The 19,111-nt window shown below is 35.1% G+C and overlaps 1 long non-coding RNA gene and 1 pseudogene across 1 annotated transcript; both read right to left on the reverse strand.

The window, feature by feature from the left end:
* Window positions 1–1,064: 1,064 nt before the first annotated feature.
* On the reverse strand, window positions 1,065–8,924 carry LOC129899838 (mannose-1-phosphate guanylyltransferase 1-like; annotated as a pseudogene).
* A 1-nt stretch (window position 8,925) lies between these two features.
* On the reverse strand, window positions 8,926–11,978 carry LOC129901709 (uncharacterized). The gene is made up of 3 exons (XR_008769924.1): window positions 11,888–11,978; window positions 9,613–9,741; window positions 8,926–9,143 (listed from the first exon to the last, which is right to left on the reverse strand). It is a non-coding gene; the product is annotated as an uncharacterized LOC129901709 (long non-coding RNA).
* Between the last annotated feature and the right edge of the window lie 7,133 nt (window positions 11,979–19,111).

Raw genomic sequence — 19,111 nt, forward strand, 5'->3', positions numbered from 1 at the left:
TCTTTTTTAAATTATGAGGACCCCTATTTATAGGTGTAGAATAGAGGAGTTGTGATGAGAACACACTTCCCTTTTGGCTAATCAGATTTAAGTGACATGGCATATTGGTCTTTAGCAAAGTGGACATATCATTTTGACACATGGCATGATCCTATTGATTTATTGTATGACTTGGAATAACACGTCACTTGATATGTGGCACCAAATATGGGCCTCTAAGATGATATGATAATGGGCATTCACAAGGTGGGCTCATCATTGTGGCCCAGATCAATGTATTTGAACTTTTGATTAAATTTATATTTATTGGACTTACATAATTAACTCAATTATATTAATCCATAATGTTTATTTGGACTAATAGATCTTGAATTTAATATAAATTAAATCATTTTATAAATTTATATTTAATAAATTTTAAATGATTACAATGTGAATAAAGAATAATTATAATTTTCAAATGAAATTGAAGAAACTCAAAATTTAAAAAAGACAATCGAGAATTATGAGTAGCGGATGAAAAAAAGAAGAGAATTTTGATTTGAGAGATGAATATAGAGATAGATTAAGTTTTGAAATCTAAAAAAGGGAGATATGGAGAGGGGTATTGGATCTTTTGGAGAAAAATATGCAAAGAGATATAAGAATTATTTTTTAAAAAAAGATTTGTATCAACTCAAATCCCTAAAATATAGTGAAAAGCTTTTCTGAAAAAAGAACGTAACTACATATTCCTTTTTTAACTCTTGTATATGATAATTAAAAAATAAAAAAATAAAAATTAATCAAATATAAAATAATCCTAATTTGATAGAACTTGTAATTAAATTATTATATTAGTAATTATTAAAGAGTATTTTTATGACTTATAATATAAAGTCTTAAAGCATGGTTTTTCTTAATTAATAAATTATTTTCGATCAGAGATCATTAATAGAGAGACCATTGCCTTCTTGAAGAGGGCAATGAGATATACCATTTTAAGCCATGGAGGAATCAACCAGACAAATTCTGAAGAAATTAGGAAATTGGCACCACAAATTTATACATGAATAATACAAAGATTTAAAGAGAACCTCTAATAAAAAAAATTATTTGTATATACATTGGAAATACAGACAAACCTTCGGTATCTCATATGTGATACCTTTCACAACAGCTATTCTTCAGCATATTACCCTACATAGCTCAACTTTCCCATACTTTTACAATTGAAGAAGATGAAACTGAAAATCAACCATATAAAGAAAAAGAAAATTACATTTTGGACAAACTGAACATATAACTCACTGTTTCCTAGCGCTAGAAACTACCCTCACATCTCTATTTCTGGTTTTAAGATGATAGATTTGATCTTCTTGTGAGGTAAGACGACTTCGCCATTGCTGTAAATTTCATCACAAACATGGACATCTTCTCCAAGAATGGTCATATTCTCAACACGAGCCCATTGTCCAATGGTTGAGTGCCAACCAATAATGCTACTTGAGACGCAAGCGTGTTTCTTAACACGGACTCCGCGTATCACAGTGCAACGAGAGAGTTTAACTCCAGACTCAATCACACAACCAGGGCCTATCGCAATATCTGGTCCAATCAAGCATCCTTCTCCAATTTTCGCAGCCTCATCCACTATGACATTTCCAACAATGTGAGAACCTGATGCCAGTTTTGGTGAAGATCTCTTCTTCAAAGAATCTAGGTAGAGTCTAAGACTAGTGCTGTAATCCCTTGGTTGTCCATGTTGGGTTTAATTGATAGTTTGAATGGGAAATTGAGGGGAAAAAAAAATGGAGAGGAAGATGATATGTTCTCTCTTGCTTTATTTAATAAGCTTTGGTCTCACATAGGTGGTGGAAATGAAAAGTCTCCTACTTAAAAGTAAAAGCATTCCTTCATGTTGCTAAATGTCAAGAATAGGGTCTCCCCTCGCGCCGTCGTCGTCGTCGCTCGCTCGGCTTTGGATTTGAATTTGGATTTGGATTTGGTCAATTGATATGATTGATTGATAATCTTTTTGGACCAAATTTTCTTTAAATTTTAATTAATTAATATTATTTATTTATTTAATTAATTAAGTGAAAAAATCCTGACCCGCGACCCGTTTCTTTCCCGGATTAATTTAAAAAATTTCTTCGTTTTTCCAACGGATTTTTGAAAGGTTGCAACCTTGTCCGAAAAGTTGCAAACCTTTTCTCAACAGGCAAACCTTTTCCCAACAGGTGCCTTTTCTTAAAAGGTGTAAACAGTCTATATATATCTGTTAATCCTCAGAATGTTCCATACGAAAATTCTGAATATACCATCTTCTTCTTCTTTCTGCACTTCCTAAAACTCGTGTGAAATACAGCCATCAAGTGGTTCGCAATCACCAAAAATTAGCAGTACCTCTACTATGGTGAGTAAATCGTTCTATCCTAGGAGGAAAGATTCCAAAACCTCGGGTACTTTGAGGGGAATAATTTCCTTAAGGACACACTGTGCAGTCAGTGGGCTCGATTTTGTTCTTGCATTAATTTTCCAAATTCTGTGTTTTATTACTTTTAGTTGTTGTTACTGTTTTAATATTTTCCAATACAGTTTACTAACAATCTTAAGGAAATTACTATTATTATTGTTTTCTAATCAAACTGTATTCTGTCTTTGGAGACTAAAACCTGTGTGGTTTTCTACTCCGTATGAAATAAATATTCTGACTTGAAGAGTATAAAAACTTCGTTGGAATATTAAAGTTCATACTTGTACAACGATTTGAAGAGTATAAAAACTTCGTCGTTGTTTTTGTAAAAGGTCTGATATTCTGAAATATTAAGACAGTTTGTCTATTTTGACAGTGAAAAGAAATGACAAGTGATACTGCTACTACTTCTGCGACTGTTGCTGCAACAAGCCGCACTTCTGTGCCACCGGCAGAAAAACCAAGAAAATTTTCTGGAGCCAACTTCAAAGAATGGCAGCAAAGGGTGTTCTTTTGGCTTACCACTCTTGGTATGCAGAAGTTCACTAACGAAGATCCTCCTGTGCCCGCTGCTGATATGCCGGCCAATGAAAAATTTATGATTACTGAGGCATGGACACAGGCAGATTTTCTATGCAAGGGCTACATCCTAAGTGCTTTGGATGATGATTTGTACAATGTCTATAGTGCTGTGAAAACTTCTAAAGAATTATGAGATGCACTTGAGAAGAACTACATGACTGAAGACGCATGCTTGAAAAAATCTGTGGTTGCTAAGTTCCTAGACTATAAAATGATAGATAGCAGAACTGTTGGAACCCAAGTTCAAAAACTACAACTTATTTTTCATGACCTTATTGCTGAAGGTATGGTAGTTAATGAAGCATTTCAAATGGCTGCGATGATAGAAAAGTTGCCTCCTTCGTGGAGAGATTTCAAAAATTATCTAAAGCACAAGCGTAAGGAAATGAAGTTGGAAGATCTTGTGATTCGTCTCAAGATTGAGGAAGATAACAAAACAGCAGAAAAGAAGTTGCGTGGAAATTCAACAATTATGGGAGCGAACATCGTTGAAGATGTTGCTCCAAAGAATAAGAAAAGGAAGCAACCTTTTTGGAAAGAATCAGCAGCAGAACAAGAAAAAGTTCAAGGGCAATTGTTATAATTGTGGGAAAGTTGAACACAAAGCTCCAGATTGTCGTCTTCCGAAAAAGGACAAGGAAAGGGACAAGCCAATATGGTGGAAAATAAAGAAGGTATTGATGATCTGTGTGCAATGCTATCAGAATGCAACCTAGTAGGTAATCCCAAAGAATGGTGGCTTGATTCGGGAGCTACTTCGCATGTGTGTGCAGTCCGAGAAGTCTTCTCTACTTATTCCCCTACAGCACCTGATGCGACGATCTATATGGGAAATTCTGCAACTGGTAAGATTGAAGGATATGGGAGAGTATTTCTGAAAATGACATCCGGCAAGGTGGTGACGCTGAACAAAGTGTATCATGTTCCAGAAATGCGAAAGAATTTGGTGTCTGCCGGCCTTCTTATCAAGAATGGATTCAAGTGTGTTCTAGTTTCAGACAAAGTAGTTGTTAGTAAGAATGAAATGTATCTAGGAAAAGGCTACCTCACTGAGGGTCTTTTCAAACTAAATGTAATGGTTGTTGATGATAATAAAGTTCAAGCTTCTTCTTACTTACTTGAGTCAAATAATTTATGGCATTCACGTTTAGGACATGTCAATCATAAAATCTTGCGAAAACTGATTAATTTAAATATATTGCCTAACTTTGATTGCAATAAATCAAAATGTCAAGTATGTGTTGAATCTAAGTATGCTAAGCATCCTTATAAATCTATTGAAAGGAATTCTAGTCCCTTAGAATTGATTCACAGAGACATTTGTGATATGAAGTTTACACCAACTCGTGGTGGAAAGAAGTATTTTATAACTTTTATTGACGATTGCACTCGATATTGTTATGTATATTTGCTTAATAGTAAGGATGAAGCAATTGATGCATTTAAGCAATACAAGAACGAAGTAGAAAATCAATTGAATAAAAAAATAAAAATGATTAGAAGTGATAGGGGTGGAGAATACGAATCTCCTTTTGAAAAGATATGTTTAGAATATGGAATTATTCATCAAACTACTGCCCCCTACACACCTCAATCAAATGGAATTGCGGAAAGGAAAAACCGAACATTAAAAGAAATGATAAATGTTTTATTAATAAGTTACGGTTTACCACAGAACTTGTGGGGGGAAGCTATCCTTATAGCTAATCGAATACTCAACAGAGTACCCCACAGCAAAACACAAACTATTCCATATGAACTATGGAAAGGAAGAAAACCCAACTTGAAATATTTCAAAGTGTGGGGGTGTTTAGCAAAGGTCCAAGTTCCTTTGCCCAAAAGGGTAAAAATTGGACCAAAGACCGTGGATTGTATTTTTATTGGCTATGCTACAAACAGCAAAGCTTGTCGATTTTTGGTTCACAAATCGGACAATCCTGAAATTAATGTTAATACGGTAATTGAATCAGATAATGCTGAATTTTTTGAAAATATTTATCCGTATAAAACTAAATGTGAATCCTCAAGTGAAAGATCTAAACGACCAAGAGAAGTTCAAAAGGAAAGTAAACCAACCGAAGAGGATCCAAGGCGTAGCAAACGTCAAAAGATATCTACTTCATTTGGACCAGATTTTGTGACATTCTTGCTTGAAAATGAGCCTCAAACATTTAAAGCTGCAATGTCTTCTTCTGATTCAGCATTTTGGAAAGAGGCAATCAATAGTGAGATTCAATCAATTTTGAATAACCATACATGGGAATTGGTTGATCTTTCTCCTGGAAATAAACCTTTAGGATCAAAATGGATATTTAAAAGGAAAATGAAAGCTGATGGCACTATTGATAAATATAAGGCAAGACTTGTGGTCAAAGGTTATAGATAAAAAGAAGGTCTTGATTACTTTGACACATACTCGCCGGTAACAAGAATAACATCTATTCGGGTGTTAGTGGCACTTGTAGCTGTATATGGTCTTGAAATTCATCAAATGGATGTTAAGACGGCTTTCTTAAATGGAGAATTGGAGGAAGAAATTTACATGAAACAACCTGAGGGTTTCGTAGTTCCAGGTAAAGAAAGGAAAGTGTGCAAACTTGTTAAGTCACTTTATGGACTTAAACAAACACCTAAACAATGGCATGCAAAATTTGACCAAACAATGTTGGGAAATAGATTTAAGATTAATGAGTGTGACAAATGTGTTTACATTAAAATATTCCAAATCATGAAGTCATTGTTTGTTTATATGTTGGTGACATGTTGATAATGAGTAAAGACATTGCCGATGTAAATGCTACGAAGCGTATGCTTGCTAGCAAATTTGACATGAAAGACTTAGGGGTTGCTGACTTAATCTTAGGAATTAGGATCCATAAAACTCCACAAGGTCTAGCATTATCACAGTCACATTATATTGAAAATATACTTGATAAGTTTAAATATTTAAATTTCAATGTTGCAAAAACTCCAATTGATGTAAGTTTTGCACTTTAAAAGAATGAAGGTAAAAGTGACTCACAATTGGACTATGCACGAGTTTTGGGAAGTTTGATGTATATTATGAATTGTACACGACCAGATATAGCATGTGCTATTAGCAAGTTGAGTCGATTCACGAATAATCCTAATCAAACTCATTGGATGGCAATGAAACGAGTCTTGGGGTATTTGAAACACACCCAAAACTATGTTTTGCATTATAATAAATATCCCGCAGTAATTGAGGGATATAGTGATGCAAACTGGATCACCGGATCATCTGAAGTTAAATCCACAAGTGGATATGTTTTCACCGTTGGTGGAGGAGCAGTGTCTTGGAAATTATCAAAACAGACATGCATCGCCCGCTCTACAATGGAATCTGAATTTATAGCTTTAGACAAGGCTGGTGAAGAAGCTGAATGGCTTCGAAATGTTTTGGAAGATATTCCATTTTGGCCCAAACTTTTGGCACCCATATGTATACATTGTGATAGCCAAGCGGCAATATGGAGGGCAGGAAATGTTATGTATAATGGAAAATCGCGTCACATTCGACGGCGACACAATACTGTTAGACAACTACTCTCTAGTGGTGTTATCACTATTGACTACGTAAAGTCAAGAGATAATGTATCGGATCCACTAACAAAAGGCTTATCTAGAGAAGCTGTTGAAAGATCATCGAGGGGAATGGGGTTAAGGCCTAGGACAAGTCAACATGGCGGTAACTCTACCTAGTAGACTAGAGATCCCAAGAACTAGGTTCAAAGAGATCAAACAAAGTTATGATTGGCGGTTCAACATTGTCAAATAACTCAATCCATTCTCGTGATGATGACAATGTTCAGAAACAAAGGATAAAACCTTAAGGCTTTTTACTGAGTTAATACAGCATTAAAGGTTTTTTAATGATTATCTAAGTCTGGCGGAAAATAACTAGATAGTGTGTCTATAGGACTACACGTTTAGAAATCACCTATGTGAATGTGAAGTATAAGCCGCTTCAAGGGGAATGACGGTAAAGGCCCATTCTCTATGCATTCACGAAACCAGGCGGTGTTCATGGCTGAAAAGAACACAACTATGAGAACCATAGATGGTTGATGATTAATTGTGTGACTTATGTTGTCTAGTTATACAACAAAGTTCGACGGTTCAAAGATATTGCATCTACCGATTGATCGAGTATATCCTATATAAGTTCACTATGGAAAGTTCAAAGGAAAACCTACTTATCCAGATGCAATTAATCTTCGCTTGTATATCACACACTTATCCGTGCATTCCTTTATCTTGTAGACATTCCCCATTCATGTGGGGGATTGTTGGGTTTAATTGATAGTTTGAATGGGAAATTGAGGGGGAAAAAATGGAGAGGAAGATGATATGTTCTCTCTTGCTTTATTTAATAAGTTTTGGTCTCACATAGCTGGTGGAAATGAAAAGTCTCCTACTTAAAAGTAGAAGCATTCCTTCATGTTGCTAAAGGGTCAAGAAGAGGGTCTCCCCTCGCGCCGTCGTCGTCGTCGCTCGCTCGGCTCGGCTCGGCTTCAGCTACGGCTACGGCTACGGCTTCGGCTTCGGCTTCGGCTTTGGATTTGGATTTGGATTTGGATTTGGTCTCCTACTAAAAAGTAGAAGCATTCCTTCATGTTGCTAAAGGGTCAAGAAGAGGGTCTCCCCTCGCGCCGTCGTCGTCGTCGCTCGCTCGGCTCGGCTCGGCTTCGGCTACGGCTTCGGCTTCGGCTTCGGCTTTGGATTTGGATTTGGATTTGGATTTGGTCAATTGATATGATTGATTGATAATCTTTTTGGACCAAATTTTCTTTAAATTTTAATTAATTAATATTATTTATTTATTTAATTAATTAAGTGAAAAAATCCTGACCCGCGACCCGTTTCTTTCCCGGATTAATTTAAAATTTTCCTTCGTTTTTTCAACGAATTTTTGAAAGGTTGCAACCTTGTCCGAAAAGTTGCAAACCTTTTCTCAACAGGCAAACTTTTTCCCAACAGGTGCCTTTTCTTAAAATGTGTAAACAGTCTATATATATCTGTTAATCCTCAGAATGTTCCATACGAAAATTCTGAATATACCATCTTCTTCTTCTTTCTGCACTTCCTAAAACTCATGTGAAATACAGCCATCAAGTGGTTCGCAATCACCAAAAATTAGCAGTACCTCTACTTTGGTGAGTAAATCGTTCTATCCTAGGAGGAAAGATTCCAAAACCTCGGATACTTTGAGGGGAATAATTTTCTTAAGGACACACTGTGCAGTCAGTGGGCTCGATTTTATTCTTGCATTAATTTTCCAAATTCTGTGTTTTATTACTTTTAGTTGTTGTTACTGTTTTAATATTTTTCAATACAGTTTACTAACAGTCCAACATCCATTCAAGACCCAGGTAGGACCATAGCATATAGCTTTTTCTCAGCAGCAATATTTGAGAAAACCTCTTTCTCAATAGATGTTGGTCTTAATTGAATTCTTTCAAGAACGGAAGGGTCCAGCAGGTAAATGTCAGCATTAATCTTGTTGACAACAAATAACTTAGGCTTTTCCACAAATATCTCAACTTGGCCAGTGGATTCTTCCATGACAACAACACCATATTTGGAAGGTTCATCCACCTGTATCAACCAGTTATATTACCTTTTATATGCACGATCATCCTCAAAAATCATGGGAGGCCCCTACTAACTTAAATTCAAACAAAAGATGTAACTAAGAACTCACCTTAGTCACCATTAAAGAAGACTCACCTCCATGGGATTTGTTTAATTCAATCATCTCCTTGAAAGGATATTCACTGATAACGTCACTGTTAAGAACAAAAAACAGCTCACCAGCATCATCTACCAGCTTGTCTCTAGCCAAAGCAAGGGGACCTGCAATCCCAAGTGGTTCAGTTTCTTGAGAACATATAATCTTAATCCCCATTTTTGTCTCAAATTCTTTCAAAAAGTTCAGCATCACCTGCGTGAAATAACATTTGTATATTCTTTTAGTTGCTCATTATATATTTACGATCTCTAATGGAGAGAAGCTGACCTCTGGCTGGTAGTTAATAGCCAAGACCACTTCAGTCACTCCAAGAGCCTTGAGAGCCTCGATCTAACACATAAAATGTTTAATAAGATATGATTCAGTATAATTTATTTTTCATAAGCAAAAAGGAAGAACGTGTGCAAGGCAAAAGTGAATTCTTATTTACATTTTCCATTCTCCTTTAGGATCCTGTCCTAGCAGAGGTAGGGGTTATTAAGCCCTAGATACTCCAGGACATAGGACACCTGAAACTTTAAATGAGGAAGACAGGATTGGGGTCATAGAGAGAAACATAATATTGAAAATGTTGGGTTACAGACAAGGTATGCAAAATCCTATTATCTAATATAAGGTCCAAACTGGAATAGTGAGCTGAAGTTCTCAAAATTCAAATAACCAACTAAAAGGATAGAAAGCAATATCAGGAATCTGCTTAAAAGTCACATTTCTATGAGGAGGTTTTGTATTAGAATGATATTTATAAAATAATCATCCCTATGACTGTAAAATAAATGAGGCTAACCAGGAATTTTACCTGATGCAAAATCATGGGCTTGTTGGCAAAATCAACCAGTGGCTTTAGGACACTAACAGTTACTGGCCTCAGCCGAGTACCAAAACCTCCAACAAGAATAAGTGCCTTCATCCTAATTTCTCAAAACTCCTGCTAATAATAAGACAGAATTTTAAGCACAATTGATCATAACATGTTAGAGAAAAAAGCATGTACTGAATTTAAAAATGGACTCTCTCCTCTCCACATTTATCAAGCCAAAAAGAAAGATACGCGCAAGACTATGAAAACCTTTTATTGACATATGTACAGAAGAAGCAATCATTACTCTCACCTATATGTAAAGTCTGTTGTCCATGACATGTAGCTTATAGAGAGAGATAGTCACGCATATAATGTTTAACTAGGGGACCCATGAAAGTGAATTGAAAGAGAGAGACTACCGAAAGTTGAAGACAAGATCATAGCAAATGGCTGAACTTATACATGAATCTTCAAATGAGCTGAAGTCATAAAGTGGTTCAGGAAATCCAGTCCAAGTGTAGTATTTTGTTGGACAAAAGACAAAATCCCAGCTACACTCTAGGTTGGATCACTTAATGAGAGTGATTGCATCCAATATTTTATATGTTTTGGTAAATAATAAAGATTCAGTAGCTTTGATTAGAAGGTTTAAACTGAGTTTCTTAACACAATGCTTCTTGGATTTCTCGAAAATTTTACAGTCACAGACTCAAAGTAATATACTCCCTCTGTTTCAATATGTTTGTCTGACTTTCCTTCTAAGACAATTCCAAAAAAGAATGTAGGTTTCTTTATTTTTTGGCAACTCTTTAATTATTACTTCCTATATAGCATGATTTAGTGTTTGTTTGACTTAACTTATCTAAAAGAACTTACAAGCTAAAAGTCAGCTTATAAGCTATTTTAGATAAGCTAAATCAAACAGGCTCAATTATTATTTTGAGTTTATTTTAAGCACAAAATGGTTTTAAATTGGCCAACCAAATACTTAAAAAAACTGAAAACAACTTATAAGTTATTGCCGGCAACTTATAAGCCAATCCAAATAAGCTGTTAGACCACAAAATTAAAGGATATTTGATACATTTTACATATCTTTAGTTTATGATCACAAGTTTTTAAATTGTTATTTACTTTCTTAAATTTCATGCCAAGTCAAAACATGACAAATAAATTAAAATTGAAGGAGTAAAAAAGGATTGAAGATACTACTCTCTCCTCTATTCTTCAAAAGAGGAAAGGAAGTTGGACGGAAATCACACTTTTATTAATGTTACTCTTAACAGCTTAAAAGTTGAAACATAACACGATTCTTATTATTCACATTCTTTACATGTTATTTTCCTTGTATATTGCTTTAGCTCTACAATTATCATACAAAAATATGGAGTTGAAATGTTATTCTTTAACTGTGCACAAGAGCATCAAAAATACATTTTCCTCTCATTTTTTTTGTTGATCCTTGAGCTACAAGGCCAACACGTAGGCTTTTAACATTTCCAAATATGTAACAGGTGGGAAAAGAAGGTGAAAAGACTATAGGTGTGTTAGGTATGGAGGAAAATATTAAAAGGCAATGGGTATGTTTAATATGGAAAGATTATTTTTTGAAAGTTTGGTTGATCAAATTTTCTTTAGGAAAATAAGCTGCTTAATAATCATAAAAATAACTTCCCTAGTTGGTAGTACACAAAACAAATAGGAGCATAGGTGACATTCATTGTCTCCTTTCCATCACCAAAAATGTTCACATTTTCTTTCATACCAAACACAAAAAAGTGGTCAGGAGACAAAGGAAATCACAGAAGCTCTACGTCAGCAGGGACAGTTGGGAGAAGGAAAAGAGCTCATTCCAGCTGTAATCCTAAAAAAGAAACAAATAAGTTACCGGAAATTTGGGCATAAAATCAAATTCATCGCTGCAGAAGATGATATTCAAGGTCTAAACGACAAATAGGATTACATGAAATCTAACATCCAACATTTGCTATACACAACTCAAAATACCTCATCTCATCTTCTAGGGAGAAGACGAACTGTATGTAAGAGGATAAATGCAAAGGACAAATTGAGATCACATTACACATTAACTGAAGTAAAAGTTTATATCTCTCATGTGAAAACCTCAGAATAACTCATTAACGAACACAAAAATTAAAATTAATTGTTCATAAAAAATCCAAAGAAGAAAATATAAAAATGAAATCCAGATCCAGATGAAGATGAAGATGTGCAATAATGCACAAATTTAGAAATAGAACGTAATAATCACCTTGGAATCAAAGATCTAAAAAATTCCAGGGCTGGAGTTGACTCTAGTCAGGAAAAATAAATTTGATAGACCCCAAACAATGATGGTCGAGTTGTGCTATAGAAAAGGGTAGAAGAAAAACATAATCAATTCAAGGAATACCCAATATGTAAACAAATAATAATGCATTATTTGTCATATTTTGTTCTTTATTCCTTTTTAAAAAGAATATTTTTTATTTCATTTTAGATAATTCTTTAATTTAAATTTTATATATATATAATGTTTAAGATCAAAAAATTTAAAATATATTTTGATATTGTTATAAACATCTATCTATATATAATAGGAGAGGAAAAAAGCACCACGTGTCAGCACCATAAAATTTTCTAATTTTTTGTATAGTTAAAATTAATTATCTATAATTACATTAAATAATAAATTATAATTTAAAAATAAAATAAAAATTTAAATATTAATGCATGCCTACATACTTAGCACATTCAAAATACTGACGCATACTATTTTGCATACATGATATCATCATGTAGGGACAGACGTAGCTCTACATTTACCTCCACGTGGCTAGTTGATTGAGTTGAAGGCTACTTTATTGGTGAGTTCCCATGTTTCGAGAACAACATTCTTTTCTTTTCTAGCTTGCATAATTTAAAGACTTTTGGTATCTTTCATAGTACGTGTTTCCATCTATTGTGAAGGTGAGCTAAGGATATGTTGTCACGCTCCGAGATGGTACTCTAGGCGTGGCCGATACCTAAAAACCATATCTAGCCTCCGAGAGAACCACTTGATCTCATCACTCATTTAATCATCAGTGGAAGACTTAAGTGAAAATAAGAATACTTATGTGGGCTCACCATCATCAACATCAAAGGAAATAAATAATCCTTAGAAAAAGTAGTTTCAAAGGAGAACTACTCCAATTACATAATAAAACTCTATCTATGAAGCCTTTAATATTATCAGACGGTGCAAATGAAATGTCCATGGTTATCTCAAAAGAAACATAATACTCAACAATAATAAAAGGATAAAGATTTCCTCTGAATACAAGAAGGAATCACTAAATAGCTGAAAAGTAATAATCTTCAATGATGCACCTATTGAGGATCTCTAGCACCTATATCTGCATCATAAAATAATACAGGTTGAATGATGTCAATAAATGGAATGTACGAGTATGTAAAATAGCAGGAAAGTAAGGACATATATCAAGAAACTCCTCTCAGAAAGAATCATTTCAGAACTCAACATCATCTCAACATCAACATGTAATGCAAGTTTAAAAATAATAATAAGCAACACTTACTCAGTTGGGAGTTTCTCTAACCGAAAACCATCACTTATGAGTTAGTGATGATACAATGAAGCGATATCATTTCCACATCCATCCAATACCTTGCCAGGATAAAGGACATCACCATCTTGGATCCAATCATCAAAGTCCTCTTTTTGGAACGTAAGAGGCATAGCCTCCATCCTACGCTAACTATGTAGTTCTAGGGTTTGAGTCAATTAAACTCTTACCCAACTCGGTGCTCAATACTACTCCCAAAATATATGCTCATATTAACTTCATCATCTTGTCTCATTGGACTTTTATTTAAAACATCAAACTCATCTCAATGCATCATCATCATCATTACCTCTTCATCAAATCATTATACTTTAAAATATTCTACTCAAAACATCATTTAATCCAAAGAATCAAAATCATTTAAACTCAATACTTTTTCTCTTTTAAACCTCAATAAAATACATATATAGTAATAATTTAAATCACTATTTTATTCAATGCACATTAAAAGCTAACATCTTTACTCGAAACATGCATAAAAAATAATCAGGGAAATTAAATCAATTAGGGTTCATGAAAAAGTAGCCACGAACAACAATCCCAATAATATGAGTGATAAAAATAATAATAATCTCAATGCATAAATATAGCTAACTCAATAGAAGAAGAATTAAGTCATTTAGAATTCAAGAATTAGGGTAAAACTCAACTATAACTCAATTACGATGAATTTAAATATTGGACGCATGAACGAACTCAATCCAATGCTATGAATAGCCTTACATACCTAGAATCCAAAACTTTAGTCCGAATTAAAGAACTCAATGAACACTCTTGAAACCCTAGCCTTTTCTCCTCGTCGGAGCATTTTGTGTACTACTCGGACTATAAAAATTACCAGAATAGTATTTCTACACTACTAAAAACTAAACCTATATTTGAGAAGGAGTAAAGAAGTTTATAGAGAGAAGAGTTGCTTGAAAAATCTTGATGAATAAAATGAGTAAATAAGGTGGGTATTTATAGGTGTAGAAGAGGGACCTAACAATAAATAAAAATAATTCCAAAGCATGATCTTAAAAATTTAATGGAGGATTGTGATGTCATGGGTGATATCAAATAGAGGACTATTGATGTAATGGGTGATGTCAAATGGATCTAGATCTTTCCATGGTTGGTGAGATGAACCTTCTTTTAGCGGAATACCCTTTTTTGGAGCTGCATTTGAATGAGATAAGTTCCTTCTTAGGATTTGGTGTCTCATATAAATTGTATCATTAGAATTCTATTTTCATGTCGTTTAAGAATCAACTGATTTATAGTATCATACAGTGAGATGTGATTTGTTTTCTACAAATACTTTATTTTGTCACAGCACCATGTCTTGAAAAATAATTTATTTGACCTACTTAACCTCTGAATCATAAGATATGGTTTGCACGAAAGTTGTAGGTAATGATGTTTAGGGTATTTAAAAATTTGAATCACTTAATTTGGACCAGCCTATGAAAAGGTATACCCAAAATATAAAAGTAGTATCATTTTTATCGAGAATTGAAACACCACATACAACATTTTAGGGGGTGTTACAATATCTCCCCCTTGGGATAATTTGTCCTCGAATGAAGATGAAACTAGGAGACATCAAGAACGAATATCATCAAGACATCAATTTCTTAAAAACTCTGATACTCAAATTCTCAAACAACACATACTCAAATAGTCAATGACTCAAACTCAAGAATACATATCGACTCAAAGGTAGAAGTAAGGAATATTACCTTAAACATCATCATCGGAAGGAACGAATAGATGAAGATATTTAGCCTTCGTATCTTCTTCATCTTCCCATGTAGCCTCTTCAATAAATTAATTTCATCATAGGACTTTGATAGATGTCACTTCCTTAGTTCTTAATTTGCGAACCTGACGATCAAGAATCTGAACGTGAATCTATTCATAACTCAAACTCTCTTTCACCCCAATGCTCTCAGTCAGGACAACAAGTGAAGGATCTCCTAAACACTTCTTAATCATAGATATGCGAAACACGAGATGAATAGTTGCTAACTATGGGGGCAACTCCAATTCATAGGCTACGTTACCAACCCTCTTTACAATTTGATAAGGACCAATGTAGCGGGGACTAAGCTTCCCTTTATTTCTAAATATCATCATACCCTTTATGGGTGAAACTTTCAAGTATACCCAATCACACACTTTGAACTCCAAATCTCTCCTCCTAACATCAGTGTAAGATTTCTGGCGACTCTAAGAAGTCCTCAACCTCTCTTGGATGGTTTTCACCTTCTTCATAGCTTGGTGAAATAATTCTGGTCCAATCAACTCAGCTTCACCAACTTCGAACCAACCAATTGGTTATCTATATTTTCTCCCATACAGAGTTTCATAAGGAGTCATTTGAATACTCGAATGGAAGAAATTATAATATGCAAACCCAATAAGAGGTAAATGATCATCCCAATTACATTTGAAGACGATGATACAGGCTCTTAATATATCCTCCAAATTTTGTATCGTACGCTCTGCCTGGCTGTCTATCTACGGATGAAAAGCAGTACTGAGGTTCACTCTTAAACTCAAACCCTTCTGAAACAACTTCCAAAATTGATAAGTGAATTGAGCTCTCCTATCTTAGATGAAGACAGAGGAACTCCATGTAGTCTAACAATCTCTCAAAGATACAGTCTGGCATAATTCTCTACGATGTTCGTAGTCTTAACCAGTAAAAATGGGCCGATTTGGTCATCCTATCCAAAATCACACAAATACAGTCATGTTGTTTGTGAGTTCACGATAAACCGATAATGAAGTCCATGTTGATCATTTTCCACTTTCATTCTGGGATCTCTATTTGGTACTTAACTTTAACTTGTTGTCAGTTTGGGCACTTGGACACAAACTCTGTTATATCTCTCTCTATTCCACTCCACCAGTATACTTCTCTCAAGTTATGGTACATGTTTATCGAACCTAGATGGGTGGAATACTTGGCATTATGGTCTTCTGCCATGATTCTCTCTTGAATTCCATCAACATTTGGAACACATAATCTCCCTTAATAGCTCAACACTTCATCTCCCTCTTTGGAAAAATCCATTACCTTCTGCTTGTGAACCTCATCTTTCAATTGAAGAAAAATAGGATCCTGATCTTGCTTTCCTTTCACCTCTGTAACTAGAGATGATTCAACTCCATTCCATACTATTGTACCACCCTCACTAGAGTCAATAAGTTAAACTCCCAAATGCCCAAATCTATGCACTTTCTTTGCCAACTCCTTCTTTTCCTTTTTCACATGGGTCGTACTCCCATGGATAACCTACTAAGAGCATAAACAACTACATTTGCTTAACCTGGGTGGTAGAGGATGCTCATGCCATAATCCTTGAGCAACTCTAGCCATCTCATCTGCCTTAAGTTCATCTCCTTTTGACTGAATACACACTGCAAGCACTTGTGGTTTATGAATACATCCATATGTACACCATAAAGATAGTGACGCCAAATCTTAAGACCAAATACCACTACTGCTAACTCAAGGTCATGAGTGGGGTAGTTCTTTTCGTGGGTCTTAAGCTGTCTAGAGGTATATGCAATGATCTTATCTTTCTGCATCAACACATATCTCAACCTAACTCTAGAAGCATCACAATAGATTACAAAACCATCCACTCCCTCGAGTAGGGACAACACTAGAGTAGTAGTCAATCTAGCTTTCAACTCTTGAAAGCTTTTCTCACAAGCATCAGACCATTGAAACTTAGCCTTTTTCTGAGTCAGTTTAGTCAATAGTGAGGATATGGATGAAAATACCTTAACAAACCTCTTGTAGTAGCCAACCAAACCCAAGAAACTCCTTATGTCAGTTGGAGAGATGGGTCTAGGCCAGTTTTTAACTGCCTCAATCTTTTGAATATTAACTTGAATTCCATCACTAGATATAATATGGCCTAGGAATGCTACAAACGCAATCCAAAACTCACACTTCGAAAACTTAGAATATAACTCTCTCTCCTTGAGAGTTTGTAGGAAAATCCTCAGGTGGTTAGCATGTTCACTCTTACTTCTAGAGTAGACCAAAATATCATCAATGAAGACAATCACAAATATATCTAGGTATGGCTTAAATACTCGATTCATGAGGTCCATAAAAGATGCAGGAGTGTTAGTCAATCCAAAATACATAACAAGAAACTCAAAATGACCATAGTTGGTTTGGAAAGGCATCTTTCGAATGTCACATTCTCTCACTTTCAACTGATGATATCCTGATCTGAGGTCTATCTTAGAGAAGCATGTGGCACCCTGAAGTTGGTCAAATAAATCATCTATCATGGGGAGAGGATCCATGGTATTTATGGTGACCTTCTTTAGTTATCGTTAATTAATGCACATTCTAAGGGGCCTGTCTTTCTTTCGCATGAATAGGACAGGAGCACCCCAAGGTGAGACACTTGGCCTAATAAATCCCTTATCTAGGAGATCTTTCAGCTTTTCTTTCAGCTCAGTGGGAGCCATCCTATAAGGAGAAATGGATATAGGTTGTGTATCATAAAGGACATTAATACCAAAGTCTCTCTCTATCAGGAGGGATTTCGGGTAGATCCTCAAGAAATACTAGGAAACTCATTCACAAAGGGAACTGACTCAAGAGATGGAGCCTAATCATTACTATTTTTGACTCAAACTATATGATATATACATCCATTGGAGATTAACTTTCTGGACTTAAGGTAGAAAATAAATTTACCCCTAGGCATTACAGAAGTCCCTTTCTACTTTAAGATAGGCTCATTCAGAAATTGAAACTTGAAAATTCGAGTTCTACAATCAACTGAGGCATAACAAGCATAAAGCCAGTTCATATCAAGAATCACATCAAAATCAATCATGTCCAACTCAACTAAGTCAGCCATGGTATCCCTATGATAGATTGACACAATACAATCTCTATAGACCCTCTCGGCTAAGGTAGACTCACCAACAGGAGTAGACATGCTAAAAGGCTCAAGAAGACACTCAGGAAGGATCTCAAATTTACTATACAAGTAAAGAGTCACAAAAGATATCATAGCACCCGAATCAAGTAATGTATACACATGAAAAAAATGTATCGGAGCATACCAATAACAACATCGGGTGCATTATCTTGGTCTTGGAGACTACCGATAGCATACAGACGGTTTGTTCCCCCGCTTGCACCTGAAGCTGCATTTCTCTAATTACCTTTATTCTATGGTGCTGGAGAAGAAAACTGAGCTCTACTACCTCTATCTCTCTATCTCTTTGAAGGAAACTTATTCTAGAAGTGACTTGTCTTTCCACATCTATAGCAAGCATTGGTTCCCTCATGCCACTCTCCTAAATAGAGCTTCTCATATCTAGCACACGGTGTCTTTCCTCTAGAACCTTGAGCCACACTTACTTGGGACTGATAACCCTGAGGTCAAAAGTTTTGGTGACTCAATGACCTCTAATCATACGTGGTATTAGGTGTAAAAGCACTTGTTGAGGAAGGTTCATAATTAGAAGACCTCTTCTGAAAGAAGGACTTGTTACCCTTTCATTGCTTCTGCTCGTTCTCATGCCCACCAGACTTAGCCTTCTTGCTTAAGTGTTTCTCTCGATCCTTTCTTTGTTATCCTCAACCTTCTGAGAATACACCATCAATATAGAAAAATCCATGTCAGAAATCATTAGCATTGCCTTATATTCTTTCTTTACATATTTGTCCAGGCCAAAGATAAATTTCCTCATTAGCCCTCATATGAGAAATCATTTCTAGGGCATATTTGGATAACTGAATAAACTTCAAACTATACTCCTTTACAGTCATGATCTCTTGCTTGAGGTTCAAAAACTCCTTAACTTTTGCTTCCTATAGCTCTTGGGGAAAGAAGTGG

The sequence above is a fragment of the Solanum dulcamara genome, chromosome 8 (genome assembly GCF_947179165.1).
Source record: "Solanum dulcamara chromosome 8, daSolDulc1.2, whole genome shotgun sequence".
NCBI classification, from domain to species: Eukaryota; Viridiplantae; Streptophyta; class Magnoliopsida; order Solanales; family Solanaceae; genus Solanum; species Solanum dulcamara.